The sequence below is a fragment of the Pleurodeles waltl genome, chromosome 4_1 (genome assembly GCF_031143425.1).
Source record: "Pleurodeles waltl isolate 20211129_DDA chromosome 4_1, aPleWal1.hap1.20221129, whole genome shotgun sequence".
NCBI classification, from domain to species: domain Eukaryota; kingdom Metazoa; phylum Chordata; class Amphibia; order Caudata; family Salamandridae; genus Pleurodeles; species Pleurodeles waltl.
In genome coordinates this window covers 75,991,841-76,012,466 of record NC_090442.1, presented here as the reverse complement: position 1 = coordinate 76,012,466, position 20,626 = coordinate 75,991,841, and the positions used below count along the sequence as shown (strand labels likewise).

The 20,626-nt window shown below is 40.5% G+C and overlaps 9 non-coding genes across 9 annotated transcripts; all 9 read left to right on the top strand.

Moving 5' to 3' along the window:
* The first annotated feature begins 1,738 nt into the window (after positions 1–1,738).
* On the top strand, positions 1,739–1,810 carry TRNAC-GCA (transfer RNA cysteine (anticodon GCA)). Its single transcript has one exon. It is a non-coding gene; the product is annotated as a tRNA-Cys (tRNA).
* Positions 1,811–3,902: 2,092 nt separating this feature from the next.
* On the top strand, positions 3,903–3,974 carry TRNAC-GCA (transfer RNA cysteine (anticodon GCA)). The gene has a single exon. It is a non-coding gene; the product is annotated as a tRNA-Cys (tRNA).
* Positions 3,975–6,066: 2,092 nt separating this feature from the next.
* On the top strand, positions 6,067–6,138 carry TRNAC-GCA (transfer RNA cysteine (anticodon GCA)). Its single transcript has one exon. It is a non-coding gene; the product is annotated as a tRNA-Cys (tRNA).
* Positions 6,139–8,230: 2,092 nt separating this feature from the next.
* Positions 8,231–8,302, top strand: TRNAC-GCA (transfer RNA cysteine (anticodon GCA)). Its single transcript has one exon. It is a non-coding gene; the product is annotated as a tRNA-Cys (tRNA).
* A 2,091-nt stretch (positions 8,303–10,393) lies between these two features.
* TRNAC-GCA (transfer RNA cysteine (anticodon GCA)) lies at positions 10,394–10,465 on the top strand. The gene has a single exon. It is a non-coding gene; the product is annotated as a tRNA-Cys (tRNA).
* A 2,092-nt stretch (positions 10,466–12,557) lies between these two features.
* On the top strand, positions 12,558–12,629 carry TRNAC-GCA (transfer RNA cysteine (anticodon GCA)). Its single transcript has one exon. It is a non-coding gene; the product is annotated as a tRNA-Cys (tRNA).
* Positions 12,630–14,721: 2,092 nt separating this feature from the next.
* On the top strand, positions 14,722–14,793 carry TRNAC-GCA (transfer RNA cysteine (anticodon GCA)). Its single transcript has one exon. It is a non-coding gene; the product is annotated as a tRNA-Cys (tRNA).
* A 2,092-nt stretch (positions 14,794–16,885) lies between these two features.
* TRNAC-GCA (transfer RNA cysteine (anticodon GCA)) lies at positions 16,886–16,957 on the top strand. Its single transcript has one exon. It is a non-coding gene; the product is annotated as a tRNA-Cys (tRNA).
* Positions 16,958–19,048: 2,091 nt separating this feature from the next.
* Positions 19,049–19,120, top strand: TRNAC-GCA (transfer RNA cysteine (anticodon GCA)). The gene has a single exon. It is a non-coding gene; the product is annotated as a tRNA-Cys (tRNA).
* The last annotated feature ends 1,506 nt before the right edge of the window (positions 19,121–20,626 follow it).

Sequence of the window (20,626 nt, the reverse complement as noted above, 5' to 3'; positions counted from 1 at the left end):
GTTTTCACACTCACGCCCAGTAACTGCACCATGGATCAATTCGAGTAAAACAAGAGTTCGTACATTGGCACACAGGGACAAATTGAAATTTGTGTACACAGCATGATACTGTGTACTTTAATACATCTTTCTACATTCTGTAGTGTGCAGCACACAGATAATGTTTTACGGCATGGATTTATTAACAAGCATTGCTTCTAATAATTGAGCATATAGCAGAAATTGCAGGTGCAAAGAAAAAATACATAGGTAAACAAATCACAAGTTTCTAAATTCCACTGTATTTACCACAGCACAGCTGATTTGTTGTGCTTTAAGAAACACTGTGTGCCTGTACAGCAGCAAAGATGTGAGTGTGTGGACACTGTATGCCCGTAATGCTTTCACAAATGTCCTTATACTGTAACAGAAGTCTCTGCAGTTTTAGAACTGAGTTTGGACAGTAGCATGTGTGCTTACTGATAGTAATATGTGTAAGAAACAAATGCCTGCATGCTGTTACTTGTGTCTTTCTCCAGTAGCACACCTATTTACTGTAATTAGTATGTAAGGTAACGTCGGCTAGACAAAACTGGACCCAAATGCTGGTACACTGTGACTGGCCTGTGTACTGTTTCCAGTGTGTTTCACTAGTATCACGCCAGCTTACCGTTACTAGAATGTACAGTAAGACTGGTCCAATATGTATACCATATCAAATTGTTTTACCATAAAACAAAGATATAGCATTGTTGAAGACATTACCACATGAGGGACACAGAAATTGCATTTTAAAAGACATCTATGTGAACTTGCATCGATTAGAAGAGATAGTGACTGTGTGAGAGTTGTATGGTACTGCTAACCAAAGCACTGTTAAAAAGAAGTCTTTCCTCACTAGAGTTGTGTTCTGTCAATGTCTGAGGCAGTGGATTTTTAAATGAGCTAGGAGGCTTAGACTGGCTGAGTCACTGACAGCTTTGCACACTTACTGCAGAGAGTGAGCAGACGAGAGACTAAGACTGAAATTTAGGGCACAGAGTGATTGCAGAAGAGAGTAAGACTCACTCTCACTTCCAGCATGGTGAGTAGACAAGAGAGTAAGCTAGTCCCACAGCTGGAATCCCAGAGTAGGTATAACTCAGTGCTAGTCAGAGTCCATGGTATTATATGTGACGTCTGCACTCTACAGCCTGCTGCTCGCAGTAATAAGGTGTGTGTGAAGGCATATTTCAGGAAAAGAGGATGTGTATAGCTCAGCAGTAAAGTATGTGACTGCAGATCAAGAGGTCCCCAGTTCAAGTCTTGCTTCCCACTTCTCCTTTTAAGGAACAAAAAAAAAATTCTCTGTTACTTATTTCAATTTCTGGAGATTTCTTGAAAGTATGTCACAGAAAAACCACTAATTAAAAAGAGTTTTAGGTTTTATCTGTGTCCGTAAGAGGGTTGTGTGAAAGGACCAGCAGCCGGTCTCCATAGCAGTCCCTGTGACTAGTGAAGCAAGAGTAAGCTTGAGAGTGAATTGGCACCCTTGGCCTAGGACCTGCTGTCATGCTATGTATTTTGGTGTGAATAGTGAAGCAGCAGGTGTGTTGAGTGTGTCCATCAGCTTGTAGCCAGGGGCATGAGTCAGGCTGTGTCCCAGACCCTGTGACTAATAAATCAGCAGGTGGTATAGAGAGCCTATAAAAGAGGAAGCCGTTCTGATGAGATCCACAGCAGCAGTTTCTAGTCCATCCACTTCCAGATAGTACAATAAGGGGGTATAGCTCAGTGGTAGAGCATTTGACTGCAGGTCAAGAGGTCTCTGGTTCAAATCCGGGTGCCCCCTTAATACTTTAAAGAAGCTGTCAGTTTCTTTCTGTATCGCTTTTTTCAATTCTTGGGGATTTTTTGAAAGTATGTCACACTAAAACGACTAATTAAGCAAAATAGCTCAAAGTTTTATGTGCATCCTTATGACTCTTTTTGAAAATTAACAGTTTTCACACTCACACCCAGTAACTGCACCATGGATCAATCTGGGTGCCCCCTTCACACATGAAAGAAGCTTTCAATTTCTTTCTATATCACTTTCTACAATTCTTGGGGATTTATTGAAAGTATTTCACACTAAAACGACTATTTAAACAAAATAGCTCAAAGTTTTATGTGCATCCTTAAGACTGTTGTGCGAAAATTAACAGTTTTCACACTCACGCCCAGTAACTGCACCATGGATCAATTCGAGTAAAACAAGAGTTCGTACATTGGCACACAGGGACAAATTGAAATTTGTGTACACAGCATGATACTGTGTACTTTAATACATCTTTCTACATTCTGTAGTGTGCAGCACACAGATAATGTTTTACGGCATGGATTTATTAACAAGCATTGCTTCTAATAATTGAGCATATAGCAGAAATTGCAGGTGCAAAGAAAAAATACATAGGTAAACAAATCACAAGTTTCTAAATTCCACTGTATTCACTACAGCACAGCTGATTTGTTGTGCTTTAAGAAACACTGTGTGCCTGTACAGCAGCAAAGATGTGAGTGTGTGGACACTGTATGCCCGTAATGCTTTCACAAATTTCCTTATACTGTAACAGAAGTCTCTGCAGTTTTAGAACTGAGTTTGGACAGTAGCAAGTGTGCTTACTGATAGTAATATGTGTAAGAAACAAATGCCTGCATGCTGTTACTTGTGTCTTTCTCCAGTAGCACACCTATTTACTGTAATTAGTATGTAAGGTAACGTCGGCTAGACAAAACTGGACCCAAATGCTGGTACACTATGACTGGCCTGTGTACTGTTTCCAGTGTGTTTCACTAGTATCACGCCAGCTTACCGTTACTAGAATGTACAGTAAGACTGGTCCAATATGAATACCATATCAAATTGTTTTACCATAAAACAAAGATATAGCATTGTTAAAGACATTACCACGTGAGGGACACATAAATTGCATTTTAAAAGACATCTATGTGAACTTGCATCGATTAGAAGAGATAGTGACTGTGTGAGAGTTGTATGGTACTGCTAACCAAAGCACTGTTAAAAAGAAGTCTTTCCTCACTAGAGTTGTGTTCTGTCAATGTCAGAGGCAGTGGATTTTTAAATGAGCTAGGAGGCTTAGACTGGCTGAGTCACTGACAGCTTTGCACACTTACTGCAGAGAGTGAGCAGACGAGAGACTAAGACTGAAATTTAGGGCACAGAGTGATTGCAGAAGAGAGTAAGACTCACTCTCACTTCCAGCATGGTGAGTAGACAAGAGAGTAAGCTAGTCCCACAGCTGGAATCCCAGAGTAGGTATAACTCAGTGCTAGTCAGAGTCCATGGTATTATATGTGACGTCTGCACTCTACAGCCTGCTGCTCGCAGTAATAAGGTGTGTGTGAAGGCATATTTCAGGAAAAGAGGATGTGTATAGCTCAGCAGTAAAGTATGTGACTGCAGATCAAGAGGTCCCCAGTTCAAGTCTTGCTTCCCACTTCTCCTTTTAAGGAACCAAAAAAAAATTCTCTGTTACTTATTTCAATTTCTGGAGATTTCTTGAAAGTATGTCACAGAAAAACCACTAATTAAAAAGAGTTTTAGGTTTTATCTGCGTCCGTAAGAGGGTTGTGTGAAAGGACCAGCAGCCGGTCTCCATAGTAGTCCCTGTGACTAGTGAAGCAAGAGTAAGCTTGAGAGTGAATTGGCACCCTTGGCTTAGGACCTGCTGTCATGCTATGTATTTTGGTGTGAATAGTGAAGCATCAGGTGTGTTGAGTGTGTCCATCAGCTTGTAGCCAGGGGCATGAGTCAGGCTGTGTCCCAGACCCTGTGACTAATAAATCAGCAGGTGGTATAGAGAGCCTATAAAAGAGGAAGCCGTTCTGATGAGATCCACAGCAGCAGTTTCTAGTCCATCCACTTTCAGATAGTACAACAAAGGGGTATAGCTCAGTGGTAGAGCATTTGACTGCAGGTCAAGAGGTCCCTGGTTCAAATCCGGGTGCCCCCTTAATACTTTAAAGAAGCTGTCAATTTCTTTCTGTATCGCTTTTTTCAATTCTTGGGGATTTTTTGAAAGTATGTCACACTAAAACGACTAATTAAGCAAAATAGCTCAAAGTTTTATGTGCATCCTTATGACTCTTGTTGAAAATTAACAGTTTTCACACTCACACCCAGTAACTGCACCATGGATCAATCTGGGTGCCCCCTTCACACATGAAAGAAGCTTTCAATTTCTTTCTATATCACTTTCTACAATTCTTGGGGATTTATTGAAAGTATTTCACACTAAAACGACTATTTAAACAAAATAGCTCAAAGTTCTATGTGCATCCTTAAGACTGTTGTGCGAAAATTAACAGTTTTCACACTCACGCCCAGTAACTGCACCATGGATCAATTCGAGTAAAAGAAGAGTTCGTACATTGGCACACAGGGACAAATTGAAATTTGTGTACACAGCATGATACTGTGTACTTTAATACATCTTATAACATTCTGTAGTGTGCAGCACACAGATAATGTTTTACGGCATGGATTTATTAACAAGCATTGCTTCTAATAATTGAGCATATAGCAGAAATTGCAGGTGCAAAGAAAAAATACATAGGTAAACAAATCACAAGTTTCTAAATTCCACTGTATTTACCACAGCACAGCTGATTTGTTGTGCTTTAAGAAACACTGTGTGCCTGTACAGCAGCAAAGATGTGAGTGTGTGGACACTGTATGCCCGTAATGCTTTCACAAATGTCCTTATACTGTAACAGAAGTCTCTGCAGTTTTAGAACTGAGTTTGGACAGTAGCATGTGTGCTTACTGATAGTAATATGTGTAAGAAACAAATGCCTGCATGCTGTTACTTGTGTCTTTCTCCAGTAGCACACCTATTTACTGTAATTAGTATGTAAGGTAACGTCGGCTAGACAAAACTGGACCCAAATGCTGGTACACTGTGACTGGCCTGTGTACTGTTTCCAGTGTGTTTCACTGTTATCACGCCAGCTTACCGTTACTAGAATGTACAGTAAGACTGGTCCAATATGTATACCATATCAAATTGTTTTACCATAAAACAAAGATATAGCATTGTTAAAGACATTACCACGTGAGGGACACAGAAATTGCATTTTAAAAGACATCTATGTGAACTTGCATCGATTAGAAGAGATAGTGACTGTGTGAGAGTTGTATGGTACTGCTAACCAAAGCACTGTTAAAAAGAAGTCTTTCCTCACTAGAGTTGTGTTCTGTCAATGTCTGAGGCAGTGGATTTTTAAATGAGCTAGGAGGCTTAGACTGGCTGAGTCACTGACAGCTTTGCACACTTACTGCAGAGAGTGAGCAGACGAGAGACTAAGACTGAAATTTAGGGCACAGAGTGATGGCAGAAGAGAGTAAGACTCACTCTCACTTCCAGCATGGTGAGTAGACAAGAGAGTAAGCTAGTCCCACAGCTGGAATCCCAGAGTAGGTATAACTCAGTGCTAATCAGAGTCCATGGTATTATATGTGACGTCTACACTCTACAGCCTGCTGCTCGCAGTAATAAGGTGTGTGTGAAGGAATATTTCAGGGAAAGAGGATGTGTATAGCTCAGCAGTAAAGTATGTGACTGCAGATCAAGAGGTCCCCAGTTCAAGTCTTGCTTCCCACTTCTCCTTTTAAGGAACAAAAAAAAAATTCTCTGTTACTTATTTCAATTTCTGGAGATTTCTTGAAAGTATGTCACAGAAAAACCACTAATTAAAAAGAGTTTTAGGTTTTATCTGCGTCCGTAAGAGGGTTGTGTGAAAGGACCAGCAGCCGGTCTCCATAGCAGTCCCTGTGACTAGTGAAGCAAGAGTAAGCTTGAGAGTGAATTGGCACCCTTGGCCTAGGACCTGCTGTCATGCTATGTATTTTGGTGTGAATAGTGAAGCATCAGGTGTGTTGAGTGTGTCCATCAGCTTGTAGCCAGGGGCATGAGTCAGGCTGTGTCCCAGACCCTGTGACTAATAAATCAGCAGGTGGTATAGAGAGCCTATAAAAGAGGAAGCCGTTCTGATGAGATCCACAGCAGCAGTTTCTAGTCCATCCACTTCCAGATAGTACAACAAGGGGGTATAGCTCAGTGGTAGAGCATTTGACTGCAGGTCAAGAGGTCCCTGGTTCAAATCCGGGTGCCCCCTTAATACTTTAAAGAAGCTGTCAATTTCTTTCTGTATCGCTTTTTTCAATTCTTGGGAATTTTTTGAAAGTATGTCACCCTAAAACGACTAATTAAGCAAAATAGCTCAAAGTTTTATGTGCATCCTTATGACTCTTGTTGAAAATTAACAGTTTTCACACTCACACCCAGTAACTGCACCATGGATCAATCTGGGTGCCCCCTTCACACATGAAAGAAGCTTTCAATTTCTTTCTATATCACTTTCTACAATTCTTGGGGATTTATTGAAAGTATTTCACACTAAAACGACTATTTAAACAAAATAGCTCAAAGTTTTATGTGCATCCTTAAGACTGTTGTGCGAAAATTAACAGTTTTCACACTCACGCCCAGTAACTGCACCATGGATCAATTCGAGTAAAACAAGAGTTCGTACATTGGCACACAGGGACAAATTGAAATTTGTGTACACAGCATGATACTGTGTACTTTAATACATCTTATAACATTCTGTAGTGTGCAGCACACAGATAATGTTTTACGGCATGGATTTATTAACAAGCATTGCTTCTAATAATTGAGCATATAGCAGAAATTGCAGGTGCAAAGAAAAAATACATAGGTAAACAAATCACAAGTTTCTAAATTCCACTGTATTTACCACAGCACAGCTGATTTGTTGTGCTTTAAGAAACACTGTGTGCCTGTACAGCAGCAAAGATGTGAGTGTGTGGACACTGTATGCCCGTAATGCTTTCACAAATGTCCTTATACTGTAACAGAAGTCTCTGCAGTTTTAGAACTGAGTTTGGACAGTAGCATGTGTGCTTACTGATAGTAATATGTGTAAGAAACAAATGCCTGCATGCTGTTACTTGTGTCTTTCTCCAGTAGCACACCTATTTACTGTAATTAGTATGTAAGGTAACGTCGGCTAGACAAAACTGGACCCAAATGCTGGTACACTGTGACTGGCCTGTGTACTGTTTCCAGTGTGTTTCACTAGTATCACGCCAGCTTACCGTTACTAGAATGTACAGTAAGACTGGTCCAATATGTATACCATATCAAATTGTTTTACCATAAAACAAAGATATAGCATTGTTAAAGACATTACCACGTGAGGGACACAGAAATTGCATTTTAAAAGACATCTATGTGAACTTGCATCGATTAGAAGAGATAGTGACTGTGTGAGAGTTGTATGGTACTGCTAACCAAAGCACTGTTAAAAAGAAGTCTTTCCTCACTAGAGTTGTGTTCTGTCAATGTCTGAGGCAGTGGATTTTTAAATGAGCTAGGAGGCTTAGACTGGCTGAGTCACTGACAGCTTTGCACACTTACTGCAGAGAGTGAGCAGACGAGAGACTAAGACTGAAATTTAGGGCACAGAGTGATTGCAGAAGAGAGTAAGACTCACTCTCACTTCCAGCATGGTGAGTAGACAAGAGAGTAAGCTAGTCCCACAGCTGGAATCCCAGAGTAGGTATAACTCAGTGCTAGTCAGAGTCCATGGTATTATATGTGACGTCTGCACTCTACAGCCTGCTGCTCGCAGTAATAAGGTGTGTGTGAAGGCATATTTCAGGAAAAGAGGATGTGTATAGCTCAGCAGTAAAGTATGTGACTGCAGATCAAGAGGTCCCCAGTTCAAGTCTTGCTTCCCACTTCTCCTTTTAAGGAACCAAAAAAAAATTCTCTGTTACTTATTTCAATTTCTGGAGATTTCTTGAAAGTATGTCACAGAAAAACCACTAATTAAAAAGAGTTTTAGGTTTTATCTGCGTCCGTAAGAGGGTTGTGTGAAAGGACCAGCAGCCGGTCTCCATAGCAGTCCCTGTGACTAGTGAAGCAAGAGTAAGCTTGAGAGTGAATTGGCACCCTTAGCCTAGGACCTGCTGTCATGCTATGTATTTTGGTGTGAATAGTGAAGCATCAGGTGTGTTGAGTGTGTCCATCAGCTTGTAGCCAGGGGCATGAGTCAGGCTGTGTCCCAGACCCTGTGACTAATAAATCAGCAGGTGGTATAGAGAGCCTATAAAAGAGGAAGCCGTTCTGATGAGATCCACAGCAGCAGTTTCTAGTCCATCCACTTCCAGATAGTACAACAAGGGGGTATATCTCAGTGGTAGAGCATTTGACTGCAGATCAAGAGGTCCCTGGTTCAAATCCGGGTGCCCCCTTAATACTTTAAAGAAGCTGTCAATTTCTTTCTGTATCGTTTTTTTAAATTCTTGGGGATTTTTTGAAAGTATGTCACACTAAAACGACTAATTAAGCAAAATAGCTCAAAGTTTTATGTGCATCCTTATGACTCTTGTTGAAAATTAACAGTTTTCACACTCACACCCAGTAACTGCACCATGGATCAATCTGGGTGCCCCCTTCACACATGAAAGAAGCTTTCAATTTCTTTCTATATCACTTTCTACAATTCTTGGGGATTTATTGAAAGTATTTCACACTAAAACGACTATTTAAACAAAATAGCTCAAAGTTTGATGTGCATCCTTAAGACTGTTGTGCGAAAATTAACAGTTTTCACACTCACGCCCAGTAACTGCACCATGGATCAATTCGAGTAAAACAAGAGTTCGTACATTGGCACACAGGGACAAATTGAAATTTGTGTACACAGCATGATACTGTGTACTTTAATACATCTTTCTACATTCTGTAGTGTGCAGCACACAGATAATGTTTTACGGCATGGATTTATTAACAAGCATTGCTTCTAATAATTGAGCATATAGCAGAAATTGCAGGTGCAAAGAAAAAATACATAGGTAAACAAATCACAAGTTTCTAAATTCCACTGTATTTACCACAGCACAGCTGATTTGTTGTGCTTTAAGAAACACTGTGTGCCTGTACAGCAGCAAAGATGTGAGTGTGTGGACACTGTATTCCCGTAATGCTTTCACAAATGTCCTTATACTGTAACAGAAGTCTCTGCAGTTTTAGAACTGAGTTTGGACAGTAGCATGTGTGCTTACTGATAGTAATATGTGTAAGAAACAAATGCCTGCATGCTGTTACTTGTGTCTTTCTCCAGTAGCACACCTATTTACTGTAATTAGTATGTAAGGTAACGTCGGCTAGACAAAACTGGACCCAAATGCTGGTACACTGTGACTGGCCTGTGTACTGTTTCCAGTGTGTTTCACTAGTATCACGCCAGCTTACCGTTACTAGAATGTACAGTAAGACTGGTCCAATATGTATACCATATCAAATTGTTTTACCATAAAACAAAGATATAGCATTGTTAAAGACATTACCACGTGAGGGACACAGAAATTGCATTTTAAAAGACATCTATGTGAACTTGCATCGATTAGAAGAGATAGTGACTGTGTGAGAGTTGTATGGTACTGCTAACCAAAGCACTGTTAAAAAGAAGTCTTTCCTCACTAGAGTTGTGTTCTGTCAATGTCTGAGGCAGTGGATTTTTAAATGAGCTAGGAGGCTTAGACTGGCTGAGTCACTGACAGCTTTGCACACTTACTGCAGAGAGTGAGCAGACGAGAGACTAAGACTGAAATTTAGGGCACAGAGTGATTGCAGAAGAGAGTAAGACTCACTCTCACTTCCAGCATGGTGAGTAGACAAGAGAGTAAGCTAGTCCCACAGCTGGAATCCCAGAGTAGGTATAACTCAGTGCTAGTCAGAGTCCATGGTATTATATGTGACGTCTGCACTCTACAGCCTGCTGCTCGCAGTAATAAGGTGTGTGGGAAGGCATATTTCAGGAAAAGAGGATGTGTATAGCTCAACAGTAAAGTATGTGACTGCAGATCAAGAGGTCCCCAGTTCAAGTCTTGCTTCCCACTTCTCCTTTTAAGGAACAAAAAAAAAATCTATGTTACTTATTTCAATTTCTGGAGATTTCTTGAAAGTATGTCACAGAAAAACCACTAATTAAAAAGAGTTTTAGGTTTTATCTGCGTCCGTAAGAGGGTTGTGTGAAAGGACCAGCAGCCGGTCTCCATAGCAGTCCCTGTGACTAGTGAAGCAAGAGTAAGCTTGAGAGTGAATTGGCACCCTTGGCCTAGGACCTGCTGTCATGCTATGTATTTTGGTGTGAATAGTGAAGCATCAGGTGTGTTGAGTGTGTCCATCAGCTTGTAGCCAGGGGCATGAGTCAGGCTGTGTCCCAGACCCTGTGACTAATAAATCAGCAGGTGGTATAGAGAGCCTATAAAAGAGGAAGCTGTTCTGATGAGATCCACAGCAGCAGTTTCTAGTCCATCCACTTCCAGATAGTACAACAAGGGGGTATAGCTCAGTGGTAGAGCATTTGACTGCAGATCAAGAGGTCCCTAGTTCAAATCCGTGTGCCCCCTTAATACTTTAAAGAAGCTGTCAATTTCTTTCTGTATTGCTTTTTTCAATTCTTGGGGATTTTTTGAAAGTATGTCACACTAAAACGACTAATTAAGCAAAATAGCTCAAAGTTTTATGTGCATCCTTATGACTCTTGTTGAAAATTAACAGTTTTCACACTCACACCCAGTAACTGCACCATGGATCAATCTGGGTGCTCCCTTCACACATGAAAGAAGCTTTCAATTTCTTTCTATATCACTTTCTACTATTCTTGGGGATTTATTGAAAGTATTTCACACTAAAACGACTATTTAAACAAAATAGCTCAAAGTTTTATGTGCATCCTTAAGACTGTTGTGCGAAAATTAACAGTTTTCACACTCACGCCCAGTAACTGCACCATGGATCAATTCGAGTAAAACAAGAGTTCGTACATTGGCACACAGGGACAAATTGAAATTTGTGTACACAGCATGATACTGTGTACTTTAATACATCTTTCTACATTCTGTAGTGTGCAGCACACAGATAATGTTTTACGGCATGGATTTATTAACAAGCATTGCTTCTAATAATTGAGCATATAGCAGAAATTGCAGGTGCAAAGAAAAAATACATAGGTAAACAAATCACAAGTTTCTAAATTCCACTCTATTTACCACAGCACAGCTGATTTGTTGTGCTTTAAGAAACACTGTGTGCCTGTACAGCAGCAAAGATGTGAGTGTGTGGACACTGTATGCCCGTAATGCTTTCACAAATGTCCTTATACTGTAACAGAAGTCTCTGCAGTTTTAGAACTGAGTTTGGACAGTAGCATGTGTGCTTACTGATAGTAATATGTGTAAGAAACAAATGCCTGCATGCTGTTACTTGTGTCTTTCTCCAGTAGCACACCTATTTACTGTAATTAGTATGTAAGGTAACGTCGGCTAGACAAAACTGGACCCAAATGCTGGTACACTGTGACTGGCCTGTGTACTGTTTCCAGTGTGTTTCACTAGTATCACGCCAGCTTACCGTTACTAGAATGTACAGTAAGACTGGTCCAATATGTATACCATATCAAAATGTTTTACCATAAAACAAAGATATAGCATTGTTAAAGACATTACCACGTGAGGGACACAGAAATTGCATTTTAAAAGACATCTATGTGAACTTGCATCGATTAGAAGAGATAGTGACTGTGTGAGAGTTGTATGGTACTGCTAACCAAAGCACTGTTAAAAAGAAGTCTTTCCTCACTAGAGTTGTGTTCTGTCAATGTCTGAGGCAGTGGATTTTTAAATGAGCTAGGAGGCTTAAACTGGCTGAGTCACTGACAGCTTTGCACACTTACTGCAGAGAGTGAGCAGACGAGAGACTAAGACTGAAATTTAGGGCACAGAGTGATTGCAGAAGAGAATAAGACTCACTCTCACTTCCAGCATGGTGAGTAGACAAGAGAGTAAGCTAGTCCCACAGCTGGAATCCCAGAGTAGGTATAACTCAGTGCTAGTCAGAGTCCATGGTATTATATGTGACGTCTGCACTCTACAGCCTGCTGCTCGCAGTAATAAGGTGTGTGTGAAGGCATATTTCAGGAAAAGAGGATGTGTATAGCTCAGCAGTAAAGTATGTGACTGCAGATCAAGAGGTCCCCAGTTCAAGTCTTGCTTCCCACTTCTCCTTTTAAGGAACCAAAAAAAAATTCTTTGTTACTTATTTCAATTTCTGGAGATTTCTGGAAAGTATGTCACAGAAAAACCACTAATTAAAAAGAGTTTTAGGTTTTATCTGCGTCCGTAAGAGGGTTGTGTGAAAGGACCAGCAGCCGGTCTCCATAGCAGTCCCTGTGACTAGTGAAGCAAGAGTAAGCTTGAGAGTGAATTGGCACCCTTGGCCTAGGACCTGCTGTCATGCTATGTATTTTGGTGTGAATAGTGAAGCATCAGGTGTGTTGAGTGTGTCCATCAGCTTGTAGCCAGGGGCATGAGTCAGGCTGTGTCCTAGACCCTGTGACTAATAAATCAGCAGGTGGTATAGAGAGCCTATAAAAGAGGAAGCCGTTCTGATGAGATCCACAGCAGCAGTTTCTAGTCCATCCACTTCCAAATAGTACAACAAGGGGGTATAGCTCAGTGGTAGAGCATTTGACTGCAGATCAAGAGGTCCCTGGTTCAAATCCGGGTGCCCCCTTAATACTTTAAAGAAGCTGTCAATTTCTTTCTGTATCGCTTTTTTCAATTCTCGGGGATTTTTTGAAAGTATGTCACACTAAAACGACTAATTAAGCAAAATAGCTCAAAGTTTTATGTGCATCCTTATGACTCTTGTTGAAAATTAACAGTTTTCACACTCACACCCAGTAACTGCACCATGGATCAATCTGGGTGCCCCCTTCACACATGAAAGAAGCTTTCAATTTCTTTCTATATCACTTTCTACAATTCTTGGGGATTTATTGAAAGTATTTCACACTAAAACGACGATTTAAACAAAATAGCTCAAAGTTCTATGTGCATCCTTAAGACTGTTGTGCGAAAATTAACAGTTTTCACACTCACGCCCAGTAACTGCACCATGGATCAATTCGAGTAAAACAAGAGTTCGTACATTGGCACACAGAGACAAATTGAAATTTGTGTACACAGCATGATACTGTGTACTTTAATACATCTTATAACATTCTGTAGTGTGCAGCACACAGATAATGTTTTACGGCATGGATTTATTAACAAGCATTGCTTCTAATAATTGAGCATATAGCAGAAATTGCAGGTGCAAAGAAAAAATACATAGGTAAACAAATCACAAGTTTCTAAATTCCACTGTATTTACCACAGCACAGCTGATTTGTTGTGCTTTAAGAAACACTGTGTGCCTGTACAGCAGCAAAGATGTGAGTGTGTGGACACTGTATGCCCGTAATGCTTTCACAAATGTCCTTATACTGTAACAGAAGTCTCTGCAGTTTTAGAACTGAGTTTGGACAGTAGCATGTGTGCTTACTGATAGTAATATGTGTAAGAAACAAATGCCTGCATGCTGTTACTTGTGTCTTTCTCCAGTAGCACACCTATTTACTGTAATTAGTATGTAAGGTAACGTCGGCTAGACAAAACTGGACCCAAATGCTGGTACACTGTGACTGGCCTGTGTACTGTTTCCAGTGTGTTTCACTGTTATCACGCCAGCTTACCGTTACTAGAATGTACAGTAAGACTGGTCCAATATGTATACCATATCAAATTGTTTTACCATAAAACAAAGATATAGCATTGTTAAAGACATTACCACGTGAGGGACACAGAAATTGCATTTTAAAAGACATCTATGTGAACTTGCATCGATTAGAAGAGATAGTGACTGTGTGAGAGTTGTATGGTACTGCTAACCAAAGCACTGTTAAAAAGAAGTCTTTCCTCACTAGAGTTGTGTTCTGTCAATGTCTGAGGCAGTGGATTTTTAAATGAGCTAGGAGGCTTAGACTGGCTGAGTCACTGACAGCTTTGCACACTTACTGCAGAGAGTGAGCAGACGAGAGACTAAGACTGAAATTTAGGGCACAGAGTGATGGCAGAAGAGAGTAAGACTCACTCTCACTTCCAGCATGGTGAGTAGACAAGAGAGTAAGCTAGTCCCACAGCTGGAATCCCAGAGTAGGTATAACTCAGTGCTAGTCAGAGTCCATGGTATTATATGTGACGTCTACACTCTACAGCCTGCTGCTCGCAGTAATAAGGTGTGTGTGAAGGAATATTTCAGGAAAAGAGGATGTGTATAGCTCAGCAGTAAAGTATGTGACTGCAGATCAAGAGGTCCCCAGTTCAAGTCTTGCTTCCCACTTCTCCTTTTAAGGAACAAAAAAAAAATTCTCTGTTACTTATTTCAATTTCTGGAGATTTCTTGAAAGTATGTCACAGAAAAACCACTAATTAAAAAGAGTTTTAGGTTTTATCTGCGTCCGTAAGAGGGTTGTGTGAAAGGACCAGCAGCCGGTCTCCATAGCAGTCCCTCTGACTAGTGAAGCAAGAGTAAGCTTGAGAGTGAATTGGCACCCTTGGCCTAGGACCTGCTGTCATGCTATGTATTTTGGTGTGAATAGTGAAGCATCAGGTGTGTTGAGTGTGTCCATCAGCTTGTAGCCAGGGGCATGAGTCAGGCTGTGTCCCAGACCCTGTGACTAATAAATCAGCAGGTGGTATAGAGAGCCTATAAAAGAGGAAGCCGTTCTGATGAGATCCACAGCAGCAGTTTCTAGTCCATCCACTTCCAGATAGTACAACAAGGGGGTATAGCTCAGTGGTAGAGCATTTGACTGCAGGTCAAGAGGTCCCTGGTTCAAATCCGGGTGCCCCCTTAATACTTTAAAGAAGCTGTCAATTTCTTTCTGTATCGCTTTTTTCAATTCTTGGGGATTTTTTGAAAGTATGTCACACTAAAACGACTAATTAAGCAAAATAGCTCAAAGTTTTATGTGCATCCTTATGACTCTTGTTGAAAATTAACAGTTTTCACACTCACACCCAGTAACTGCACCATGGATCAATCTGGGTGCCCCCTTCACACATGAAAGAAGCTTTCAATTTCTTTCTATATCACTTTCTACAATTCTTGGGGATTTATTGAAAGTATTTCACACTAAAACGACTATTTAAACAAAATAGCTCAAAGTTTTATGTGCATCCTTAAGACTGTTGTGCGAAAATTAACAGTTTTCACACTCACGCCCAGTAACTGCACCATGGATCAATTCGAGTAAAACAAGAGTTCGTACATTGGCACACAGGGACAAATTGAAATTTGTGTACACAGCATGATACTGTGTACTTTAATACATCTTATAACATTCTGTAGTGTGCAGCACACAGATAATGTTTTACGGCATGGATTTATTAACAAGCATTGCTTCTAATAATTGAGCATATAGCAGAAATTGCAGGTGCAAAGAAAAAATACATAGGTAAACAAATCACAAGTTTCTAAATTCCACTGTATTTACCACAGCACAGCTGATTTGTTGTGCTTTAAGAAACACTGTGTGCCTGTACAGCAGCAAAGATGTGAGTGTGTGGACACTGTATGCCCGTAATGCTTTCACAAATGTCCTTATACTGTAACAGAAGTCTCTGCAGTTTTAGAACTGAGTTTGGACAGTAGCATGTGTGCTTACTGATAGTAATATGTGTAAGAAACAAATGCCTGCATGCTGTTACTTGTGTCTTTCTCCAGTAGCACACCTATTTACTGTAATTAGTATGTAAGGTAACGTCGGCTAGACAAAACTGGACCCAAATGCTGGTACACTGTGACTGGCCTGTGTACTGTTTCCAGTGTGTTTCACTAGTATCACGCCAGCTTACCGTTACTAGAATGTACAGTAAGACTGGTCCAATATGTATACCATATCAAATTGTTTTACCATAAAACAAAGATATAGCATTGTTAAAGACATTACCACGTGAGGGACACAGAAATTGCATTTTAAAAGACATCTATGTGAACTTGCATCGATTAGAAGAGATAGTGACTGTGTGAGAGTTGTATGGTACTGCTAACCAAAGCACTGTTAAAAAGAAGTCTTTCCTCACTAGAGTTGTGTTCTGTCAATGTCTGAGGCAGTGGATTTTTAAATGAGCTAGGAGGCTTAGACTGGCTGAGTCACTGACAGCTTTGCACACTTACTGCAGAGAGTGAGCAGACGAGAGACTAAGACTGAAATTTAGGGCACAGAGTGATTGCAGAAGAGAGTAAGACTCACTCTCACTTCCAGCATGGTGAGTAGACAAGAGAGTAAGCTAGTCCCACAGCTGGAATCCCAGAGTAGGTATAACTCAGTGCTAGTCAGAGTCCATGGTATTATATGTGACGTCTGCACTCTACAGCCTGCTGCTCGCAGTAATAAGGTGTGTGTGAAGGCATATTTCAGGAAAAGAGGATGTGTATAGCTCAGCAGTAAAGTATGTGACTGCAGATCAAGAGGTCCCCAGTTCAAGTCTTGCTTCCCACTTCTCCTTTTAAGGAACCAAAAAAAAATTCTCTGTTACTTATTTCAATTTCTGGAGATTTCTTGAAAGTATGTCACAGAAAAACCACTAATTAAAAAGAGTTTTAGGTTTTATCTGCGTCCGTAAGAGGGTTGTGTGAAAGGACCAGCAGCCGGTCTCCATAGCAGTCCCTGTGACTAGTGAAGCAAGAGTAAGCTTGAGAGTGAATTGGCACCCTTGGCTTAGGACCTGCTGTCATGCTATGTATTTTGGTGTGAATAGTGAAGCATCAGGTGTGTTGAGTGTGTCCATCAGCTTGTAGCCAGGGGCATGAGTCAGGCTGTGTCCCAGACCCTGTGACTAATAAATCAGCAGGTGGTATAGAGAGCCTATAAAAGAGGAAGCCGTTCTGATGAGATCCACAGCAGCAGTTTCTAGTCCATCCACTTTCAGATAGTACAACAAGGGGGTATAGCTCAGTGGTAGAGCATTTGACTGCAGGTCAAGAGGTCCCTGGTTCAAATCCGGGTGCCCCCTTAATACTTTAAAGAAGCTGTCAATTTCTTTCTGTATCGCTTTTTTCAATTCTTGGGGATTTTTTGAAAGTATGTCACACTAAAACGACTAATTAAGCAAAATAGCTCAAAGTTTTATGTGCATCCTTATGACTCTTGTTGAAAATTAACAGTTTTCACACTCACACCCAGTAACTGCACCATGGATCAATCTGGGTGCCCCCTTCACACATGAAAGAAGCTTTCAATTTCTTTCTATATCACTTTCTACAATTCTTGGGGATTTATTGAAAGTATTTCACACTAAAACGACTATTTAAACAAAATAGCTCAAAGTTCTATGTGCATCCTTAAGACTGTTGTGCGAAAATTAACAGTTTTCACACTCACGCCCAGTAAATGCACCATGGATCAATTCGAGTAAAACAAGAGTTCGTACATTGGCACACAGGGACAAATTGAAATTTGTGTACACAGCATGATACTGTGTACTTTAATACATCTTATAACATTCTGTAGTGTGCAGCACACAGATAATGTTTTACGGCATGGATTTATTAACAAGCATTGCTTCTAATAATTGAGCATATAGCAGAAATTGCAGGTGCAAAGAAAAAATACATAGGTAAACAAATCACAAGTTTCTAAATTCCACTGTATTTACCACAGCACAGCTGATTTGTTGTGCTTTAAGAAACACTGTGTGCCTGTACAGCAGCAAAGATGTGAGTGTGTGGACACTGTATGCCCGTAATGCTTTCACAAATGTCCTTATACTGTAACAGAAGTCTCTGCAGTTTTAGAACTGAGTTTGGACAGTAGCATGTGTGCTTACTGATAGTAATATGTGTAAGAAACAAATGCCTGCATGCTGTTACTTGTGTCTTTCTCCAGTAGCACACCTATTTACTGTAATTAGTATGTAAGGTAACGTCGGCTAGACAAAACTGGACCCAAATGCTGGTACACTGTGACTGGCCTGTGTACTGTTTCCAGTGTGTTTCACTAGTATCACGCCAGCTGACCGTTACTAGAATGTACAGGAAAACTGGTCCAATATGTATACCATATCAAATTGTTTTACCATAAAACAAAGTTATAGCATTGTTAAAGACATTACCACGTGAGGGACACAGAAATTGCATTTTAAAAGACATCTATGTGAACTTGCATCGATTAGAAGAGATAGTGACTGTGTGAGAGTTGTATGGTACTGCTAACCAAAGCACTGTTAAAAAGAAGTCTTTCCTCACTAGAGTTGTGTTCTGTCAATGTCTGAGGCAGTGGATTTTTAAATGAGATAGGAGGCTTAGACTGGCTGAGTCACTGACAGCTTTGCACACTTACTGCAGAGAGTGAGCAGACGAGAGACTAAGACTGAAATTTAGGGCACAGAGTGATTGCAGAAGAGAGTAAGACTCACTCTCACTTCCAGCATGGTGAGTAGACAAGAGAGTAAGCTAGTCCCACAGCTGGAATCCCAGAGTAGGTATAACTCAGTGCTAGTCAGAGTCCATGGTATTATATGTGACGTCTGCACTCTACAGCCTGCTGCTCGCAGTAATAAGGTGTGTGGGAAGGCATATTTCAGGAAAAGAGGATGTGTATAGCTCAACAGTAAAGTATGTGACTGCAGATCAAGAGGTCCCCAGTTCAAGTCTTGCTTCCCACTTCTCCTTTTAAGGAACAAAAAAAAAATCTATGTTACTTATTTCAATTTCTGGAGATTTCTTGAAAGTATGTCACAGAAAAACCACTAATTAAAAAGAGTTTTAGGTTTTATCTGCGTCCGTAAGAGGGTTGTGTGAAAGGACCAGCAGCCGGTCTCCATAGCAGTCCCTGTGACTAGTGAAGCAAGAGTAAGCTTGAGAGTGAATTGGCACCCTTGGCCTAGGACCTGCTGTCATGCTATGTATTTTGGTGTGAATAGTGAAGCATCAGGTGTGTTGAGTGTGTCCATCAGCTTGTAGCCAGGGGCATGAGTCAGGCTGTGTCCCAGACCCTGTGACTAATAAATCAGCAGGTGGTATAGAGAGCCTATAAAAGAGGAAGCTGTTCTGATGAGATCCACAGCAGCAGTTTCTAGTCCATCCACTTCCAGATAGTACAACAAGGGGGTATAGCTCAGTGGTAGAGCATTTGACTGCAGATCAAGAGGTCCCTAGTTCAAATCCGTGTGCCCCCTTAATACTTTAAAGAAGCTGTCAATTTCTTTCTGTATTGCTTTTTTCAATTCTTGGGGATTTTTTGAAAGTATGTCACACTAAAACGACTAATTAAGCAAAATAGCTCAAAGTTTTATGTGCATCCTTATGACTCTTGTTGAAAATTAACAGTTTTCACACTCACACCCAGTAACTGCACCATGGATCAATCTGGGTGCTCCCTTCACACATGAAAGAAGCTTTCAATTTCTTTCTATATCACTTTCTACTATTCTTGGGGATTTATTGAAAGTATTTCACACTAAAACGACTATTTAAACAAAATAGCTCAAAGTTTTATGTGCATCCTTAAGACTGTTGTGCGAAAATTAACAGTTTTCACACTCACGCCCAGTAACTGCACCATGGATCAATTCGAGTAAAACAAGAGTTCGTACATTGGCACACAGGGACAAATTGAAATTTGTGTACACAGCATGATACTGTGTACTTTAATACATCTTTCTACATTCTGTAGTGTGCAGCACACAGATAATGTTTTACGGCATGGATTTATTAACAAGCATTGCTTCTAATAATTGAGCATATAGCAGAAATTGCAGGTGCAAAGAAAAAATACATAGGTAAACAAATCACAAGTTTCTAAATTCCACTCTATTTACCACAGCACAGCTGATTTGTTGTGCTTTAAGAAACACTGTGTGCCTGTACAGCAGCAAAGATGTGAGTGTGTGGACACTGTATGCCCGTAATGCTTTCACAAATGTCCTTATACTGTAACAGAAGTCTCTGCAGTTTTAGAACTGAGTTTGGACAGTAGCATGTGTGCTTACTGATAGTAATATGTGTAAGAAACAAATGCCTGCATGCTGTTACTTGTGTCTTTCTCCAGTAGCACACCTATTTACTGTAATTAGTATGTAAGGTAACGTCGGCTAGACAAAACTGGACCCAAATGCTGGTACACTGTGACTGGCCTGTGTACTGTTTCCAGTGTGTTTCACTAGTATCACGCCAGCTTACCGTTACTAGAATGTACAGTAAGACTGGTCCAATATGTATACCATATCAAAATGTTTTACCATAAAACAAAGATATAGCATTGTTAAAGACATTACCACGTGAGGGACACAGAAATTGCATTTTAAAAGACATCTATGTGAACTTGCATCGATTAGAAGAGATAGTGACTGTGTGAGAGTTGTATGGTACTGCTAACCAAAGCACTGTTAAAAAGAAGTCTTTCCTCACTAGAGTTGTGTTCTGTCAATGTCTGAGGCAGTGGATTTTTAAATGAGCTAGGAGGCTTAAACTGGCTGAGTCACTGACAGCTTTGCACACTTACTGCAGAGAGTGAGCAGACGAGAGACTAAGACTGAAATTTAGGGCACAGAGTGATTGCAGAAGAGAATAAGACTCACTCTCACTTCCAGCATGGTGAGTAGACAAGAGAGTAAGCTAGTCCCACAGCTGGAATCCCAGAGTAGGTATAACTCAGTGCTAGTCAGAGTCCATGGTATTATATG